The following is a 20,820-nucleotide window of genomic DNA, read 5'->3' on the forward strand; positions in this document are numbered from 1 at the left end:
ATGAACATGAACATGAACATGAACATGAAAATGAACATGAACATGAAGGTGTAGATAAACATAAACATTAAAAGCGATAGAAACAAAGATAGAGAGGAAGAAAGTGATAGGGATAAAAAGGAAATACAACTGAAGAATGTGCGATGTTATATTGTGATGTGTTATGCTACATATGTTATGTTATTGTATCTAATGCTATTCTATGTTATGTTATGCTAAGTACTAAGCTAAACTCCCCTCCACTTAACCCATTCCAACAAATTTTATTTCAGCTCAACTCAACTCACATAAACTATCCTTAATTTTAGCGGTTGAATTTCAACCGCTGGGCGAACACTAGTAAAAATAATTGAGCCTCCAAAAGCTCCCCTTGCGGACGGCCCTGTTGTAAAGAGACATACATAGATTTGGATTAGTCTGTAAAATAAAAATATTGTCTGTGGCAACGCTGCATGTACATGTAACTGGCTTTATAATTAATGTGAAGAACAAATATTTAATCAATTTCCAACAGTAGTCGAAACATTTGTCAATACAGAAGCCACACAAATGGCGCCTTCTGAATTTCGGCATGGTGAATCCATTGCGATGTCTTGAATGCTACCGCAATACCAACCTGAGTGTTTAACAACTTGACAATCTAAGAAAACTGAAAACTCAAACACAGTTGGTTAGCATCGCATTCGTCTACAGAAGAATGGTTAGTTTAACGAGAGTCTGCAAAGCAAATACTGTGGACACGTTCATGGGCGTCGCTACGTAGGGGCAGGGGGGTCGAGCCTTCCCTCCCTAGACTTTGAGGTTTACCTTATATGTAGGTATACAATCTTCGATTATTACCGCAGCGACCACAAAAATGCAGTTGCCAATATAGCAACTCAGTTTGCCAGCTTGCAGTTGCCATCTGTAAAACCATTTCAGCCAGTGGCCACCCAACTGAAGTTCGGTTGCCATATGCCTATGTCGGTTCAGCTCGATGTTCTGGTCACATACATAAGTACACATTTTCATGAGTCTATCTCTTCTTATTCTTGTACTTACAAATATCGCACCAAAGTTATAACACCATTTCATGCTCACGAAAGGTATAGTTTTCAGATTTCAAATCGGTGAAGTAGGTAACAAAATGTAAATTTAAACATTTTCTTAACTTCTTCCCAGCGTATCTATTAAAATGTCATTTTCAAAAATTTCATGCGTTGCTATGCCATGTCATTCCATCTCCAACATACTGTTATACCATGCCATTGCTTCTTAGCTCAGCTGTTGTTTCCTGTTGTGTTTCTGCAGCATATTTTTAATACTGTTTAATCCTGCCTTGTATGAAAATGTATATAGCAAGGGTGGGCAAGGCCGAGACCGAAAAGAGCCACATCTAAGTTCTAAATTCTACAAAGAGCCACAAAAAAAGAACAAGAAAAACAAAAATTTTATTTTTAAATAAAATTATTATTAGAAATGAAAAACATTAATTTTATTATTATTCTATTGTACGTAAGATAGATATAAAAGAAAATTCAAAAGATCCCTTTGCCGAGATTTTCAAAATCTGGTTTTAGGTCAGTTAAAGCCGTCCGTAACAATTCTGTTAAATGTTGGATAGTCAATAGGTACGTTCTTTTAAAATCTCCAGTAAAAAATGTCCAACAGCTAAATTTCGGCGAAATGTCATCTGTTATCTCACAAGAGCAAAATATCCATAATAGTTCGCGAACAGAAAACTTACAGAAATTTGCAAGTTAGACGAACAGCTTATAGAAATTTTATTTACATTCAAAAGTATAAAATTTAAAACGTAAGAAAACCAATTCCGATGTCTTATCCTGACACAGTTCACTGACTAAACTTACTTCTTGCAAGTTTAATTATTCGCATTTTACTATTTTTACTTCCAAACCATCAAATTCAACTTTGGGATTTGCGTAAATTCCAACCAGCTGTTTTTGATCTGCTGTTTTCTTGTTGGCGAATTGCTGTTGGCAAACATTTTTCCAGCAGAAACTAACAGATTTCCCTCAAATGAAATGTCATTTCCCTAATTTGCAAGTTTTTTGCGTACGCGAACACACAAAGCTGATAATTTTTATAACTTTCAATAATTAACAGGTACGCGAAAGCAACTAATTGTGAACGGTATTTTTACTTTAGGAATTTCATTGTAGAGTACAAAGACTCACAGTTATACGTTGTACCAAAAATTTAAAATATACGGCACGCAGCTGTTTCCAACAGCGGATATTTTAAATCTGGTACTTGTTGCCGGAATTCAAGCAATGGCAAAGCTTTATGCTTAATTTCCAGTGCCTTATCTTCTTTTAACTCTATCGATGCGAAAAGCAGAGAAATCTCGGTTTTAGTTATTTTTTTAACTTTGTTTGTGTTGCCGTTTTGATCCAAATGGATACGTTTTCCATCGAATTTTTAAAATATACTTTTCTTTTTAGCTTAGTATAAATTGTGTTAGCTACAAACAACTAGCCTGTTCACGTACTCCAGGATTTAGTCCGAATTTGTTTCCTTTCACACATTTATCATAAATTTTGCGAACAATTTCTCACTAAATCATGGAATGCGGGGGCAGGTTAATATTGTCGTTCCTATTCCTTTTTGATTTTGAAGCTGTCGGATGTGATACTGGGCTAAAGACAGTGTCACACGATTGGTACATTTGTACAAATTTGTATATTTTGGCAGTCACAGAGTGGTGTTCTTTAGAAATTTGTGTTCAGCTCAATAAAAGAATTTGCAAACAACACTACTCTGTAACTGCCAAAATGTGCAAATCTGTACAAATGTACCAATCGTCAGTCATACGTCTTAGGCTATCTGCATACTTGTCGTCCAATCATAGTTGCGTTATCGTCTCGCCCTGAAATTTTTAGCCGAGCACATGCATTTCAAAGGAGATCTGCACACTTGTCGTTATCGGCTAGTTATCGGCAAATCGTAGAAGATGCAGAAACGGATAAGTACGGCACTGTCGTTTGCTAATCGTTGTGCACGCATTGTTTGTTTACATTTTATGGGGAAAAATTAGTGAAAAAGTTAATATTTGCATCAAAATTGCATAAAAATTAGTATTTTTTTGCATAAAATCTGTGGAAATTAGTAAAAAGTGGATAATTGCATCAAAATTCAATAAATGTGAGCGTTTTAGCTATAAAATATGACGAAATTGTAAAAAGTCCCTGTGTGCATGCACAAAACACATTTCAGGAAAAGACAAGAAGAGATATTACTGAAAAATTATGTCTAGAATTGCAGCACAGTCTATATTTTAAAAATTGCAGGTTTTTGTAAATATTTCGCGAAAATATCAACCAGAAAAACAGAAAATACCTGCTCCAAGTGAATTTTTAGACGCCAAATGAATTGAAATATCACCACCGAGTGTGCGAAAGTGTAGACGTAATGTAATCGTCGCATCATGATTGTGACGATGAAGCAACTATGATTGGACGACCAATGTGCAGAAAGGCTTAGTTAGGCCGATCTGTAGCAGCCACAGAATTGAAATATATATCAAACTAAAGTGCAGCTGCAGTTGCAGTTGACCGTGTTTGTCAAAAAAGTCAAAAGCGGCAGAAAAGTCGATAGTGAATTTCGGAAAAGTATAATTTCCGAAAAGATTCGGAAAAGTTATTAGCAGGGAACGGATTTTATGGAAATTGCCTTTTTTTCTGCTAAAGAGATAGAGTATAGTCGATTAAGAATGTCCACGATTTAGCTTTCCCTGATTCCATATATACACATTTGATGTTGCCTTTTTTTGCCTTTTTTAAGATATGTGCTTTTTTTGCCTTTTCTAGCTTTAAAAAAGTGATAATAGGATTTACAATGTTTTTTTTTAAATTAAAAAATATACACATGCCCATGCGGCTTATGGAAGCGCAGGGACTTCTTGCCAAATTGGTGTTGGAAAAATTCAAAGCCGTTTTCTCAGCTAACGTAGGCTTGGAGACAATAAGGGGTGTGGGCGTGGAAAACGACCTTATTCCTGATAATATGAACGTTTCAAACGTTCCATATCAACTTACGTCGAGCGCACATTTAGTACATTCTTCGCGAAAATCGAATGAAAATGCTGCCAGAAAAATTCAAAATGCATCTTGTGGTTCAATGTTACTACAACTATATAGATTAAAGTTTTATGAGTTAGAAACTCGAAAGGATAAAATAGTCAAAGATTCAAAGTACAAATTTTTCATATAATGAAACTATTTCATAGTTTTTCTCTTGTTAATTGTAATATAAACATTTCTAAAATAAATGTATTTTTTGATTGTTCTTCGTATTTTCTATCTTTTTTAGTGCCTTATTTTGGCTTTTCCTGCCTTTTTCGCTATTTTGTTTTGCCTTTTTTTTGCATTTTTTGCAATACCTAGTGCCTTTTCCTGCCTTTTTCGCTAGTTTTTTTTGCCTTTTCCAGCCTATTTCGTTATTTTATTTTGCCTTTTTTATAGGTTTTTAGGTCCTAAAAATCCGTTCCCTGGTTATTAGGTTTTATTCATAGTTTTCAAATATATTTCACGAGAGCAAAAAATAAAAAAAGCTGAGATCCCTTTCTTTTTTAAACACCTAGGATATCACTGACCATTAATCCTCCTCAATGACCGCAAAACTCAAAGCTTTACACATTTTTGTATGTGATTTTTAAAATGAACGATCCAAAATTAGCCGGTATACATATTTAAAATTTTGTATAACCAGTGGTTGAATTTTTGTACTGAAAGGATTAACCCTAAAAGTATAATCTACGTCTGCGAGGCGTAGGGGTAATGGGTATTTTTTTTCATTTTAACACAAAATTTACTTTTTATTTTGTTGTTTTAAATAAATGCGGTTATAGTTTTTGTTAGGAAAACTATGTTTTATTATTAGTCAAACTCACAACTTCAATATTCTTTAAAAAATAAGGCAGGACTAAGTATATTTTAGCTCACAGGTTATATTTTAAGTACGTAAGCCTCTACGGCGTATGTTAAGGCTTTACGTTACTCCCAAATAGATTTGGCTTCTAGGGTTAAGAAAGCTTTTGTTTGAAAGTGTGATATTAAATACTTTTCACCATAAACGGCGGCAATTTTTAATGATTATTGCGTTTCAGATTAAGACTAATACCAGATATTGTGAAAGGTTGGACTATACCTTATAGATGACGGTTTTCTCATGGCCCGTGCACGAAGCTTGGAGTAGAGTAATGTCTTTTCAGAACTTAAAAATTATCCTGGGTTATCAGGTGTCTAGCAACACAAGATTAAATGTTGTCTTTCACGAAGTTCTTAAAATAAATTTTGAGCTAAGTACTCACCCGTATTTCGAGCTTACTACTAATTTTAATAAATTGTTAGTTTAATTTCCTATAATATTTACCTTTAGGTTTATGCATTTTAAGAATACATCGAAAATTTGTTTAGAGAATCAATGTGAAATAATTGCAGAAACGATTAACCGGTTTGCTGAGCAACCGAGACGTCTACTTTTTAAATAATTTTTGTAACACAAATTGGCAAGTAAATACATATCGTCTCCCGCATGCCAGAAACATGAATGTGTACAGATGAAAATTTTGGGATTTTTTTATATGTGGGCTCCCCCCTAAATTCGATCCTGGTGACGCCCACGGACACGTTAACTAGAGCAACTGACTGCATCGCTCAAATAGATACGGTACAAATGTATAGAGTATTTTAAACTGAACACATTTGAGCATCCACTTACAATATTGCTTTGAATTGCATGAAAAAGTTGTGTCTAGCCAGGTGCCAAACCGATCCACAAACATAGCTGCACACATATTTATATTTACATACATACATGCATGTATAGTAATTTACTCTAACCACAATGTCAATATCGTCAAACAAGCGCACTATGGGACGACAGCGCCCAAAAGTCAAAAAATCAACCTAGCTTATTGTTAAACAATTACTATGCATATTTATTGACAAATACAGTGATTCCCAAAGTCGTCCAGGTGGACACAAAGGGGTCCACGGGAGACTCGCCGAGGCCTAGGTTGGCGTAAAAAAATGGGGGTCCACGAGTTGTAAGTGGGGGTCCACGAAAATTTATCTGGTTTCGATAGTAAAGAACCAAAATGGATTCTTGATAGCCTCATTATTTAACAATAATTTGTTTGTAAAACGGAGCTAAAAATGTGGTTTTTACATATAATAACTCTAGTATTATTGGGGAACTTTCCCTTAATTACACACCTGTCTTGGACAATTAGAATGGGCCTAGTTCCCGAAAATATGCTTTCGAAAAGGCCCTATTAAAATTAAAACGTTGATACTGAACGATTTACGCATTGTCATTTGTTGGAACTTGTTACCAGGGGGTTTCTAGGGTTGCTAATTAGGAATCTGAAGTCAGTTTTTCAAAATTAAAAATGGCGGATCCAAAATGGCGATCTTTTTTTTAAATCATTGGATTTATCCTAGACCCGGCACTCGAGAGTTTTTGGGGTCGCCGATTAAGAATCTGAAGTAAATTTTTTTATATTCAAAATGGCGGATCCAATATGGCGATCAAATTGAAAAAAAGTACTAAAATTAAAACGTTGATACTGAACGTTTTAAACATTGTCAAGGGTTAAAACTCGTTTCCAGTGGGTTTCTGAGCTTTCTGATTTGTGAATTTGAAGTAAGTTTTTCAAAATTCAAAATGGTGGATCCAAATTGGCGACCAACTTTAAAAAAAAGATGGGATTTGTTTAAAACTCTTAACCGCCATTTTGAATTTTGAAAATCTGACATCAGATTCGTATTCAGCAACCCCAGAAACCCACTGGAAACGAGATTCAACCCCTGAAAATGTTTAAAACGTTCAGTATCAACGTTTTGATTTTAGTAATTTTTTTTCTGTATCAACGTTTTAATTTTACTAGTCTCTTTTCGAGAGCATATTTGCATATGGGCACTAAGCCCATTCTAACTGCCCAAGACAGGTATGTAATTAAGGGAATGTTCGACAATAATACCAGAGTAATTATATGTAAAAACCACATTTTGAGCTGCATTTGAACATGTCAATAAAATAAAAAAATGAGAACATCAGCGTTTTTATAAAAACCCGACCAGCGCGACCTCTAAGAAAACTTTTTTTCAAAATAAAAAAACACGTTTCTCTTTTTTTATCACAAATAACAATAATTTGAGGTAGCGGTTATTAATTTCCAAAAAAAAATTTTTTTTTAACCCCTCTAATATGTAACGGGTGATTTTTTTGAGGTTAGGATTTTCATGCATTAGTATTTGACAGATCACGTGGGATTTCAGACATGGTGTCAAAGAGAAAGATGCTCAGTATGCTTTGACATTTCATCATGAATAGACTTACTAACGAGCAACGCTTGCAAATCATTGAATTTTATTACCAAAATCAGTGTTCGGTTCGAAATGTGTTTCGCAAACCCAATTGCTGCGAACGGCGACGAATCGACATTTCACGGTCTTCAGCAACACTCTCAGAAACAGACGCAATATTCTCTTCTGTACGCACTGTACGCATTCGTGTGGTTGGGTTAATGTCCAATAAAGTAAACTGAGTGCGAAACTTGGTCACAATCGCATTAATTGTTTGCTCACTTGGTCGATTATGTAGACCATAAATCGGACGCGCGAAACACATTTCGAACCGAACACTGATTTTGGTAATAAAATTTAATGATTTGCAAGCGTTGCTCGTTAGTAAGTCTATTCATGATGAAATGTCAAAGCATACTGAGCATCTTTCTCTTTGACACCATGTCTGAAATCCCACGTGATCTGTCAAATACTAATGCATGAAAATCCTAACCTCAAAAAAATCACCCGTTACATACATTAGACTGCATCACTCCCCATACAAAAAAAAAATCGGTACTGTGTTTCCATTTGAGTTTTAAAATCTATTATATTTTAAGACGACCACCAAAATATTTTGGAAAAATATTAAAATTTAAGCGAGCTGGACCGATTTGAAAATACCTCCAAAAATGGAGTTTTTTATGAATAAAAGTAAATTCTTAAAGATATTTTTTGAAAAAACCCTCTCAAATGACAAAACCGTTTAAGCTTAAAAAACTTGCATCAAAATATTTTTAAAAAATTTAAAAACATTTTGAACGAAATCTTAATAATGTGATTTTTGATGTTGCTTTTTAATTTGAACTTGAATAACTGAACCTTAACTGTTCCGATTTAGACTTGTGAGGTATCATTGGAAAGGTATTTTCTCACCCTTTTTATTTCTTTGCTAATAAACTCATTCAAAGGATGAAAGAGAAAGGTAGGATGAACGAACGTCATTAAAATTTGAATAAAGAAGTGTTTGTATTTGAAAAAAAATGGGACATGCATGACTTTTTTTGGACAGAAATAAAACTAGTGGGAAAATACCTTACTACTGAGATCCCATAAGTCTAAATCAGAATAGTTTTGGCCCAGTTATTCAAGTTTTTCGTAAACCAATCTTTGAAAAAAAGTAAAACAACACATTCAAAAATCTCATTATTACGATTTCGTTGAAAAGATTTTTAAATATGTTTATCCAGACTTTTTACGCTTAATCTGTTTTGTCATCTGAGGGGACTTTTTTCAAAAAGTTCTTTAAGAAACTATTTTTATTCATAAAAAACTACATTTTTAGAGGTATTTTCAAATCGGTCCAACTCACGTAAATCTGAATATTTTTCCGAAATATTTTGGTGGACGTCTTAAAATATAACAAGTAAGAGCAGCGGAGGATGGTTCCGTGCGCAGAAGTGGAAAACTTTTGACTGCCATTCACCTGGGAGTGGCCAGAAGCGATTCTTGTGCGTACGGTTCAAATCGCAGCTCACAACGTCCGGATATTTATATCCACGTATCCTCTGGGTAGCAACCAAACACCCGTTTGGGAGCGAGCTAAAGTGAGAAGGCGTAAAACTTCGCGTGCGCTGGGGTTGGGTCCCGCCACGTTAAAACCCCGCCCAATGAAAAGAAGCAAACAGCCTCGGATGAGACCCCCTTTTTCTGATGACGACCACGGCAAACGTATAAAGGACTATGATTTAAGGGTATGCACCTGGAATATCCGGACCCTTAATGGGGAAGGTGCCTCTGCCCGGCTGGTTGATGTCCTCGGGAAGACAAAGGCTGACATCACCGCCATCCAAGAAATGCGCAGGACGGGGCAAGGTAAAGTAAGCGTGAAGCCTTGCGACGTCTACTACAGCTGCACGTAAAGGAGCGCAAATTCGGTGTTGGATTCGTGGTAGGAGAGAGACTCCGTCGCCGAGTACTGGCGTTCACCCCGGTGGACGAACGCACAATCCGCATCATAGCTAGATTCTTCAACATCTCGCTCATCTGCGCCCATGCCCCGACGGAAGAGAAGGATGAGGCGTCCAAGGATCTCTTCTATGAGCGCTTGGAACGTACATATGACCGCTGCCCCCGACACGATGTCAAAATCGTGCTTGGCGATTTTAATGCCAAGGTGGGCAAGGAAGGGATCTTTGGCGCCACTGTCGGAAAATTCAGCCTCCACGACGAAACGTCCGATAACGGACTGAGGCTGATCGACTTCGCCGGGGCCCGAAATATGGTAGGTTCCAGCATAACAACATCCACCAAGCTACATGGCTGTCTCCAGATCGAAAAACGAGAAACCAAATCGATCATGTTGTGATAGACGGAAGGCATGCTTCAAGCGTTTTGGACGTACGTACACTCCGAGGGCCAAACATCGACTCGGACCACTATCTTGTTGTAGCCAAGATACGCACCCGCCTCTGTGCAGCAAAAAATGTGCGCCCAACAATGCAAGGAAAGCTTAACGTCGAAAAGCTGCAATCACAACAGACGGCCAATTTATTCGCCACTCGACTCACACACCTGCTCTCTGAGAGAACTCTTCAACAATCCGACGTACGCGAGCAGTGGAACCACATTTCCCGATCATTAAGTACCGCCGCCGAAGAAGTAGTTGGATTTCAGCGAGCCCGAAAGAACAACTGGTACGATGAGGAATGTCAAGAAGCCGCAGAGAAAAAAGATGCCGCCTACAGGGCCACGCTGCGATCGGGCGCAACGCGAGCCATGTGGGACCGTTATAGGGAACTGAAGAAGGAAGCGAGACGTATTTGCCGCAATAAGAAGAGAGAGGCCGAAATACGTGAGTGCGAAGAGCTTGAGATGCTGGCCGACAGGAAGAACGCCCGAAAATTCTACCAGAGGGTTAGGCGACTTACGGAAGGTTTCAAGACCGGGGCGAACTCCTGTAAGAACAACAATGGCGACCTAGTGACCGATGTCCAGAATATACTTAAATTGTGGAGGGAACACTTTTATAACCTACTGAATGGTAGTAGCGCTGAAAGTAGTGAGGAAGACGAACCCGAGTCCCCAGTCGATGATGATGGAGTAGCTGTCCCACCGCCTGACTATGACGAGGTACGAATAGCGATTACGCGGCTGAAAAACAACAAAGCTGCTGGAGCTGACGGCCTGCCAGCCGAGCTATTCAAGTACGGCGGCGAGGAGCTGATGAGGTCCATGCATCAGCTCGTATGCAGAATATGGTCAGATGAACGCATGCCCGACGACTGGAATTTAAGTGTGCTCTGCCCAATCCACAAGAAAGGCGACCCCGCCATACGCGCCAACTACCGCGGAATTAGCCTTCTAAGCATAGGTTACAAGGTCTTATCGAGCGTATTGTGCGAAAGACTGAAGCCCACCGTCAACGAGCTGATTGGACCTTATCAGTGTGGCTTTAGGCCTGGAAAATCCACCATAGATCAGGTATTCACAATACGCCAAATCTTGGAAAAGACCCGCGAGAATAGGATCGACACACACCATCTATTTGTCGATTTCAAAGCCGCTTTCGACAGCACGAAGAGAAGTTGCCTTTATGCCGCGATGTCTGAATTTGGTATCCCCGCGAAACTAATACGGCTGTGTAAAATGACGTTGAGCAATACGTCCAGCTCCTTCAGAATAGGGAAGGACCTCTCCGAGCCGTTTGATACCAAACGAGGTTTCAGACAAGGGGACCCCCTTTCGTGTGATTTCTTTAATCTTATGTTGGAGAAGATAATAAGAGCCGCAGAACTGAACCGCTCAGGCACAATACTTTATAAGAGCGTGCAATTGCTGGCGTATGCCGACGACATCGATATTATCGGTAAAAACAAGGGCTATGTCTGTTCTGCCTTCTCGGGATTGGATAAAGAAGCAAAGCGAATGGGTCTGGTGGTGAACGAGGACAAAACGAAGTATCTCCTGTCAGCACACAAACAGTCAGAGCATACGCGTCTTGGCACCCACGTCACTGTTGACAGTTACAAGTTTGAAAAAGTAGACGACTTCGTTTATTTGGGAACCAGCATTAACACCAATAATAATGTCAGCCTTGAAATCCAACGGAGAATCACTCTTGCCAACAAGTGCTACTTTGGGCTGAGTAGGCAATTGAGAAGTAAAGTCCTCTCTCGTCGTACAAAGATCACACTCTATAAGTCACTCATCATGCCTGTGCTGGTGTATGGCGCGGAAGCATGGACAATGAAAGCATCTGATGAGGCGGCTCTTGGAGTTTTCGAGAGAAAGATTCTGCGAAAGATTTACGGACCTTTACGCGTTGATGATGGCGAATATCGCAGACGATTTAACGATGAGCTGTATGAGCTTTACAACGATATAGACATAGTGCAGCGAATTAAAATTCAGCGGCTCCGCTGGCTTGGCCATGTCGTTCGGATGGACAGAAACGCTCCTGCTCTGAAAATATTCAACGCGGGTCGCGATGCTGGTAACAGAGGAAGAGGAAGGCCTCCTCTGCGTTGGAAAGACCAGGTGGAGAAGGACTTGGCTTCACTTGGCATTTTCAATTGGCTTCAGTTAGCACAGAAGAGAAATGACTGGCGTGCTGTTTTGGACTCGGCCAAAATCGCTTAGGCGGTTACAGCGCCAAATAAGAAGAAGAAGAAGAGCAGCGCTGTCTTCGGCTATGCCGAAGGCTTCATATCTTTCATGAACATCTGAAAATTTTACTTTAACAGATTACTCCATTTGAAAAAAATTATATATTTACAGAATACATAGATAGAGGAGATACATATATGAAAAACCATATATAAACAATCAGAGGTATCGAAGATATACCATATATAGCACCAATCTAAGTGATTTTCATTGCTGTGTGATGGCCATGTAAACCGGTAACACGCTTTAATGGGTTTAGACTCCTACATAAAGGATATATATCGTAATAACTGGTATCTGAACAATCAGGGGTATAAAAGATAAAGCTTATACAGTATAGATTTTGACGATTTTCTCAGTAGACTTTGTATTATTATTTATAGAATAGCTTACGAAATTTATCTTTTAGCAGTCCAAATAAAGGATTTTTACAGTAAAACCCCATATATGAACAATCAGTTGTATGGAGGATATAAATCTTTGTTAGTTTTGCTGTAAAATTTCTGTTGGTAAAAACCGCAACTTTTTGGTGATGCAGTCTAATGTACATATATGAAGTTTTCATTTAAATCAGTTAGATATGTTTATATTTTAATAACTTTTACACCTCCGAATTGTTAACCCTCATACGATCCTCAAAAAAAAATCTCACTTAATATCTTCCAGGGTGAAATATCACCAACTACTTTTCATTACACAAAGTAACATAAGTCGCAATAAATTTTTGTTCACATCAAGTTCATTGTGAAAGACATTTATTACGTTTTATTTTAAGCAATCTTTACAAAAATATTTGCGAAGATTATGTGATCTTTATGAAAGTGGGTGAAATTTCACCGGAAGATCGCTCAAAACAAAACTACACTTAATATCTTCCAGGGTGAAATATCACTACTAAAATATTTTTGGCTTTTTTTAATAAAACAAAATTAAAGTATTTCGATAGAATATTAACTATTTTTTAACCGACTTCAAAAAGGGAGGAGGTTATCAATTCATCGGAAATTCTTCATTTTTTATGTATGCGTGTTACCGCATAACTTTGGACTACGTAAACCGATTTGTATAATTCTTTCTTTTTTTTAAAGGAAAGGTGGTACCTCAGAGGTGGTCCATACTAGTACCTAGAAGAAAACATAATATTTATTTACATGAAAACCGAGAATAGCGATTTACGAGCTTAGTGTGATGAATGCCTCAAAAAACAAAATGGCGTGCCTAGGCGTACATTTTTCTTTTACTTTAATTAATAAACAAAAACATAATTTATAATCCAGCCTTGACAAGCCAACAAAAACACCAATATTTAAATATTTTATTATAAATATATTGGAAAACGGGCACATTTTAAATTTTGTAAAAGAAGGTCATATTGAAAGCAATTACTTTAAATTTAGTTTTAGATAATAGAACCTACCTGCTTCTTCCATACCCAAGAGGTTTTTTGTTGAAAAAGGTCCTCAATAAAACACAATTATCGAAGAAACAAGTAGAACGATTGAACGTGTCGAGAACAAAAAAGCGACCACAACATTGACTGTTTTCAGGTGGATGTATGGCAGAGGGAAAGCGGCGCACAGTGTAAGATTTGACCCATCTAGCTGCTTTTCATTCTGTAATTCGAAATCTATTGAAGATAGATTAATGAAATTTTGCCCAAGGTACGTTATAAGAGAGGCGAAGCTTTTTACAAAAAATTGGTAATTTATAGTTACTGTCATGCCACCCTATTATATAACTGCAATTTTTAAAAATGCAAAAACAAGATATTATAAACTGACAGAAATGGACTTAAAAATAAATATATATTTTTTTTAATTATGAGCGTGGAAAATATCGATAAAAAAGTCAAGTTGGGTCAACAAAATTCCGTTATAAGTTCAATATTTCTTACTCTATTTACAAAAATCGGATACCATTGGAAAGGTAATGAATCAGGCTTTCTCTATTCAAAACGAAAATATAAGAATTTGTCTCGGTCGAGATAAAATGCAAATTAATTACTCGAAGAAAATGAAATTCCCAGTAGGCCAGAAAAAAAAAATTTCATCAAAACCTGCACTTTCCAGCAGCTAAAATTATGTTGTTTAAAATCTAAGAGGAGTGGCAAATAAACTGAGATACAAACTTTATCGAATAGTGGCGGATAACGAGTTTTCGGGTCTAATGAAATTAATAAATTGCTAAAAATAAATTTAAGTTAACATCGTTTTACTTTAACATGGATTACTCAGTCCTAGTTTACTAAAATCCCAAAAATGTATATTCATTAAAAAGAACATACCCAAGCAAATAAGACCAAAATGGTATTTTAGTAATTGTTGCATAAATCACATAACACCGACAAAATAAACATTGAAATTCGGTTTCAAATATAAAAGTTTAAATATTATTGTGCTCGGTAATTTTCCAAATCAAACCCCGTCCCGCCATACACTTTGATTAAAATTGTTTAGTTGTTATTGTTTCGTATTTATCAGGCATTTCTAAAAACATTCTTGACGTTGTTTTCAAATTTGGCGACACAAAATAAAGGAATTAATCTTTTCTAGAATATGGAAATGATACACTGTGCGGCGGGGGTAGTTTTAATGGCTACCTTTCAATAGATCGGTTATTAAATTTTAGAAAATTATGTTTAACTCAGCTTTTGCCAAAGTTGGTAAATCTGACTTTTGACCGGATTTTTCATCTAAATACACGTATGTGCGGCAATTGTATTTTTAAGAGAACTGTTTTTCATGGCAGAAATACACTCGGAGGTTTGTCATTGCCTGTCGAAGGGCGACCGCTGTTAAGTAAAAACCTTTTTTCCATATTTTTCCGATGTTGCTTTGACCAGGGCTTGAACCCAGGTCCTGCGGAGTGGAAACGCGCACTGCACTGGAAAGTACACAAACACGACTATTAGCTCGTTTCCGAAAGGTTGTGCGGTTGTTTACCCAGAGGTGTCAACACCGGAAGTGGTGAGCGGCTTGAACCGGATGCAAAAATCGTTTTGGCCATTCCTTGTGATTACCAATCAAAAACTTCCTCACATGCGTGGACTTCTGCACTCAAAACGAGGCTCGCAAAAGCTAATATCGCCCACGTTCACGTTGCGTTTAGCGCAGAGGTTCCCAAACTTTTCTTTCTCGTAGACCCCTTTCAAAAATTTACTGGTTTCAGTGGACCCCTTGCTGATACATTTCTAAATATCCCCAAAGCTCGTAAAAAAATTAAATGTGAAAATTAGATCTAACAATGTAAAATTGCATCCCGGGTGAATTCAAAAACTAAACTCAGAGTGGCCAAAATATAAGTAAAATATTTTCTTGTGTTCTCGGAAGAGTTATAATTTTTAAGAGCACAGCGAGCGCTAGCGTTATTTACATTATCTTCTCCATAAACTCATCAAATGTTCGGCTCACTGATGACTTTGCACGTGGAGTATATGTAAAATAGTTTATTTGTGTTAATGGCATCAGTTTTATTTTTATCGCTCCGAGTTTTAAAGTGAGGCGAAAAATATTTATCACGTTTTTAAAACACAAAACTTAAAACATCCAAACGGGCAAGCTTTTTACGCCAAACTTTTAATTCAGAATCTGACAATAGAGAAAAGAACGAGTTTAAAAAAATCGATGTGTTCCACTGTCTCATTTTCTTCAAGGTAAGATGGGCAAATGGACTTGTCATTTACGCCTATCACAGTCAGGTGTTTGTGCCACGTGAAGTGAGCAGTCAGCAGTCTAGCAAGTTGTCTGCAGTATCGTCTGCTCAGTGAGAGCAAAAAATTCGATAGACCTTGTGAGATTGAAGGCAACATGAGTTTTGCCCACCTGCATCCCCTCGATGCCTCTCAGTCATTTCTGAGCGAAGCATTCACCCAAATTTTGTTGGTGGCTTCGATTGCCGAAGGTGGGAGTGCTAAAACTGGTTGCGGACCGAGGAATGCATGGTCTGAGCCAACTCTGGCCAAATGATCAGATGTCTCATAACCAGGTGCTCCAGAGTGACCAGCCACCCAGAGTAAAACAACCTCGTTATGTTCACCATCATATTTTAGTCGAGACTTGCATTGCCGAACTAGTTTGGAAGTACTTAAATAGAGGGCTGGTCAATGCCTTAAGTGCAGCTTGGTTGTCACTGCAGTCACGTAAACACCTTCCCCTCCACATATGTTCCACCACGTAGTCCATGGCTTTGAGTATTGCAATTACCTCAGCCTGAAAGACCGAAGCATATTCCCCCACAGGAAAGTGAAGCTTATCTCCATTAACCTCAAAAAGACCCCAGATCATGACCCAGAGTCAGTTTTCGAGCCATCAGTGAAGATTCGACAATGTGTGAGTCCAGTCTCAGCGAAGGAATCCTGACCTACATGACTAGGCCCAGATCCTCCCAGTAAAGGATTATAACATAATGCTCTGCTAGCAGTTCCCTTCTGGGAGCCACAGGCGTGGCCATCCCAGCAGACAGCTGCTCGCGGAAGAGCCCTCGCCACGGCACGTCAGAACGCATCTTTACGAACTGACGGACGAAGTCCAGAGGTTTATCAAACAACCTCTGGACCCGTCAACCTACCGACAGGCCCTGAACGGCATTCACAGGGAATCAGTCTCAAGTTATGTATACTCCCGCCCTGTGAATGCCGTTCTAGGCACACAACCTCCGGACGTGAACGGGACAGAACTTTGTCTGCCTCGGGAGACACTTCCTGGGCCTCCCCCTAGCTGAAATTGACGACAACGTTGATGGATGAACCGCCGCGAACGGGGCTTAGTAGCCGCTACAACAAAAACAACATGGAATCAAACCAGCATTCAGTCTCAGGGAACTCAACATAATAGAATCTCTTCAACAAAGGTAATGGAGGCATACTATCCTGTAGCATTGAAAAGGCACAAGTGCTTAAATCTCTGCCGCAAGCAATTTTCGCCGCGCCTCACTCATTGTCATAACAGCATCCGGTTCTTTTTAGTCTGCAGGTGGCCTTAAAACACAAAGTGACGGTAAGTCAAGAGCACTATACACCACTCATAAAAATTAAAGTTAAATAAAGAGGCCATCAAGCAACCAATTTGGTTCTTTTCATTGAAACCAGATACATTTTCGTGGACCCCCATTTACAACTCATGGACCCCCAAATTTTTTTCACGTCACCATGGACCCCCGTCGAGTCTTCCGTGGGCCCCTGGGAAACACTGGTTTAGCGAAAAAAAGATAAGGTAAGGGTGATTCCATACAATATTTACACCTCAATATTTTTTTCGGGGTGAGATATATTTTTTATATTCTTTATCGAAAAAAGAAGACACATATTTGTTTTATTTCGTCATGATATTCGAAAACCTCGACAAAAAAATTCCCGAAATTTTGAAATTACGAAGAAGTATCTTTTTCTAATTGTTTGCAGTTAATAAAATATTTGTCGGAGAAAATCAGTTAAGTTATCAAAATGTGCGTAATTACTTCGGCTTTCCATGAGAGTATGAGATAGATTCAAATAATCGCATTTTTTTATTTTTTATTTATTTTTATTAACTTCATCATGCTTGATTTTTATTTTTTTTCAACCTGAATAGCTGTCAAACTTTATGGAGTAAGCTGTAAAAATTTGATAATGGAAACAACAAAACTGTAGAAGTTACGAGTTTTTTCATACCTGCGTACATAAAAAATAAAAAATGCGATTTTTTAATTCAAAATTTTTATTGTTTTTTTTTTATCTATCTCACACCCTCATAGAAAGCCGAGGTAATTACGCAAATTTTGATACCTTAACTGATTTTCTCCGACAAATATTTATTAACTGCAAACAATTGAAAAAACATGCTTTTCCGTGAGTTCAAAATTTCGGGAATTTTTTTTTCGAGATTTTCGGATATCATGACGAAATAAAATAATAGGTGTCGTTTTTTCGATAAAGAATGTAAAAATATATATTTCACCCCAAATATATATAATAAAAATATTGTATGGAACGACCCATATATAAAAATGGTGTGCAAAATGTATAGTAATTCATCAATTGAGAACGGTTGGGCTGGTTTGGCTAAATTTGTTTCAGTTGTTCGTAATTGCCAGGAGAAGGTTTTAGGAAAGAAAACCTTCCGGGAAAGTCAGGAAACTGGAAAAATTTAAAATTAATTTTTTTGTATGGAATTTTTGTGCAATTCCTTCGGAATGGCTTCACATATTAAGAAAAACGAGGTCAAAAATCGCTTTTTGCAATATTTGAAAAGCTCTAGCAAAGAAACAAAGGGTGGTAGAACTTTCCACTTAGGCTTAGATTAAAGCAAAAAATCTCGACTAATATCCCAGCAAATTCCTGCACCTTTGCTTGATGGGTCACTTATAGTCATTTGTTGAACAGGAAAAACTGATTTTGGGAAGTTTGAGTACCTACCGCAATTAAGAAAAAGGTGTTAGAAACTTCCACTTAGGATTAAATTAAGGCTTTGACTTCTGTCTTCAATCCCTGAAAATACCATTCCTAAATCTTGCCCTAAGGTCGCGTATAGTCATTTGTTGAACAGCTAACAGTGATTTTTTACATTTTTTTTCAATTGCCTAATTTTCCAGTATTTTCTTTTATTGTTGGGCGATAAAAAGTAAATGAGTATATGTGACCATCAGGGCAAGTTGCAGAAATGATATCAGGGATAGTAGTCTGTAGTTCTGGCTTTAATTTAAGCCTAAGTGGAAGGTTCTATCACCTTTTATTTCCTTGCTAGAGCTTCTCAAATATTGCAAAAAACGAGATTTTTGACACTTTCACCTCGTTTTCCTCAAAATCTACCTACTGCAGACTTCGATGTATTAAGGGAGAGTGGTATCACCCATACATATCGAATTTTTCATAACGTATATCTCTGGAGTGGTAAGCAGTACGCGCTTTCACTCATCAGCACCTGGGTTCAAGCCCTGGTCAAAGCAACATCGCAAAAAATTTAGGAAAAGGTATTTTCTTAACAGCGGTCGCCCCTCGGCAGGCAATGGCAAACTTCCGAGTGTATTTCTGCCATGAAAAACAGCTTCTCATAAAAATACAATCGCCGTTCGGAGTCGGCGTAAAACTGTAGGTCCCTACGCTCTGTGTGACAACATCAAGGCGCACACCGCAAGTCGGAGGAGAAGCTCGGCCAAGCACTAACATATGTGTAAGCGCCAATCTATTATTATTATATATTATATTTGTAGTAGTGTCCTGGAAAGTGGAAAAGGTGGCGTGGCGCTTTCCAAACATATTGAAACTTTTATCTATCCGTAAATATATGTATACACCCAGAATACAGCGTTTTTTTTTCTTTTTCATAATAAGTTTTTTTGTTCATTTTTTATAGAAATATAGTTCATTTTGCTTCAAATAGCACCTGATGAGTATGCAGTTTTATAGTTGACTTAATTTCAATATCATGAAGTGCAAGTTTTAAATGGCTATAAGTTACCGTTGGTTTTTGAGATTTTTTTCGGCGATGATGTTGCGCATTTTCTACGTATAATGAATGCGTGATAGTTCTTTTTTGTATGGGAAAAAAGGCTGGAGAGTGTCAGTATGTAAAAGACTTATTCTGGTGGGTGAACTCCTCCTAAATGACCGAAACGATTTTAATGACATTTTTTTATGTATTTGAGTAGGTCCCTGTACAGTTTAAGTTCACAACTTAAAACGCCAGGTGGCGCTGGAGTCGAGTTATTACTCAAATCGTATTTTTGATCCGATTTGATTCATATTCGAGATGTATATGTATTGATAACGATAGGACAATGCTATTGTAAAAAAGATCCGCAAGGTGGCGCTGGAGCCGAGTTGCTGCCAAAAATCGTCAATTCGAAGGCACCCGGGATCAAAGTCAAATTACCCCCGTTATATCAACCATCAGAATAATTGCGGTCCTTGCTTTACGTTGACTAAACAGAATGTGGACCAATGATACTCACCAGTTTGGAAATTGCCACCAACTATACTATATAGAATTAAGGACGATTTACCATCGAGCCGCAAGAACTTCTTCCCGGTATAACGCTTTCTTCACGCTATTTAAGATGGCAATAAAGGATATGCCTTCTGTCGACCAAAAAACCAAACGTGGCGAAAACGTTGGTCCAAATGTTTCACTAAAAAAGATTTATTTTGAGCGGGACTAAGTTCGCCGGGTCTGCTAGTCACTATATAAAACTTAAGTTAAATATAACTGCTTTCAAATTGCTATTTTTCGAATAAATCGAAAATCGGGTTTGGAAAAAAATCGAATAATCGAACACCCTATTGTATATGTACATTCATAAATGTTGTTCTAGCATTGTAGATACAAATCGGAAACTCAAAATTGTTGTGTACGGCCACCAAATCATTAGCAAATAGGGTATTCAACCTCCGCTCCAATATGAGCTCCTTTCCTAATGCTTTTGTAAGCACTTGTGATGTCGTTTTCAGTCATTGTGACTCATTGTGGCCCAACAAGTCACATTGTAACATATTTACAGCACTTATACACACACCCATTACAAATTTCTGTTCTTCGCCGTATGTATGTATGTATGCTTACACAATGTACTTAATCATAACTGTCATCATTGTTCATAACTGACAATAGGTACTTACGAATGAACGTAAGCTCATATCATTCAGTTCGACATTATAAATAAGCACTTCAGCTCTCTACATACAGTGACTTAAAATAGTCACCACGTGTTGATTTTTAAATATTCACAATCCTTTTTGCTTATTTTTAATAAAAATATTGACCAACCTTTAACCAAAACCATATGAGTCAAAGGTTAAAACGTTTTAATCTGAATCTTTGAAACATTTATGAATATGCAAGCTATAAAGCCCATACAATTTTAGTCCAATGATGTGCAAGTTTTAACTAGC

Source organism: Rhagoletis pomonella, unplaced genomic scaffold, assembly GCF_013731165.1.
Source record: "Rhagoletis pomonella isolate Grant_MI unplaced genomic scaffold, Rhpom_1.0 Rhpom_scaffold_00005, whole genome shotgun sequence".
Lineage (NCBI taxonomy): Eukaryota > Metazoa > Arthropoda > Insecta > Diptera > Tephritidae > Rhagoletis > Rhagoletis pomonella.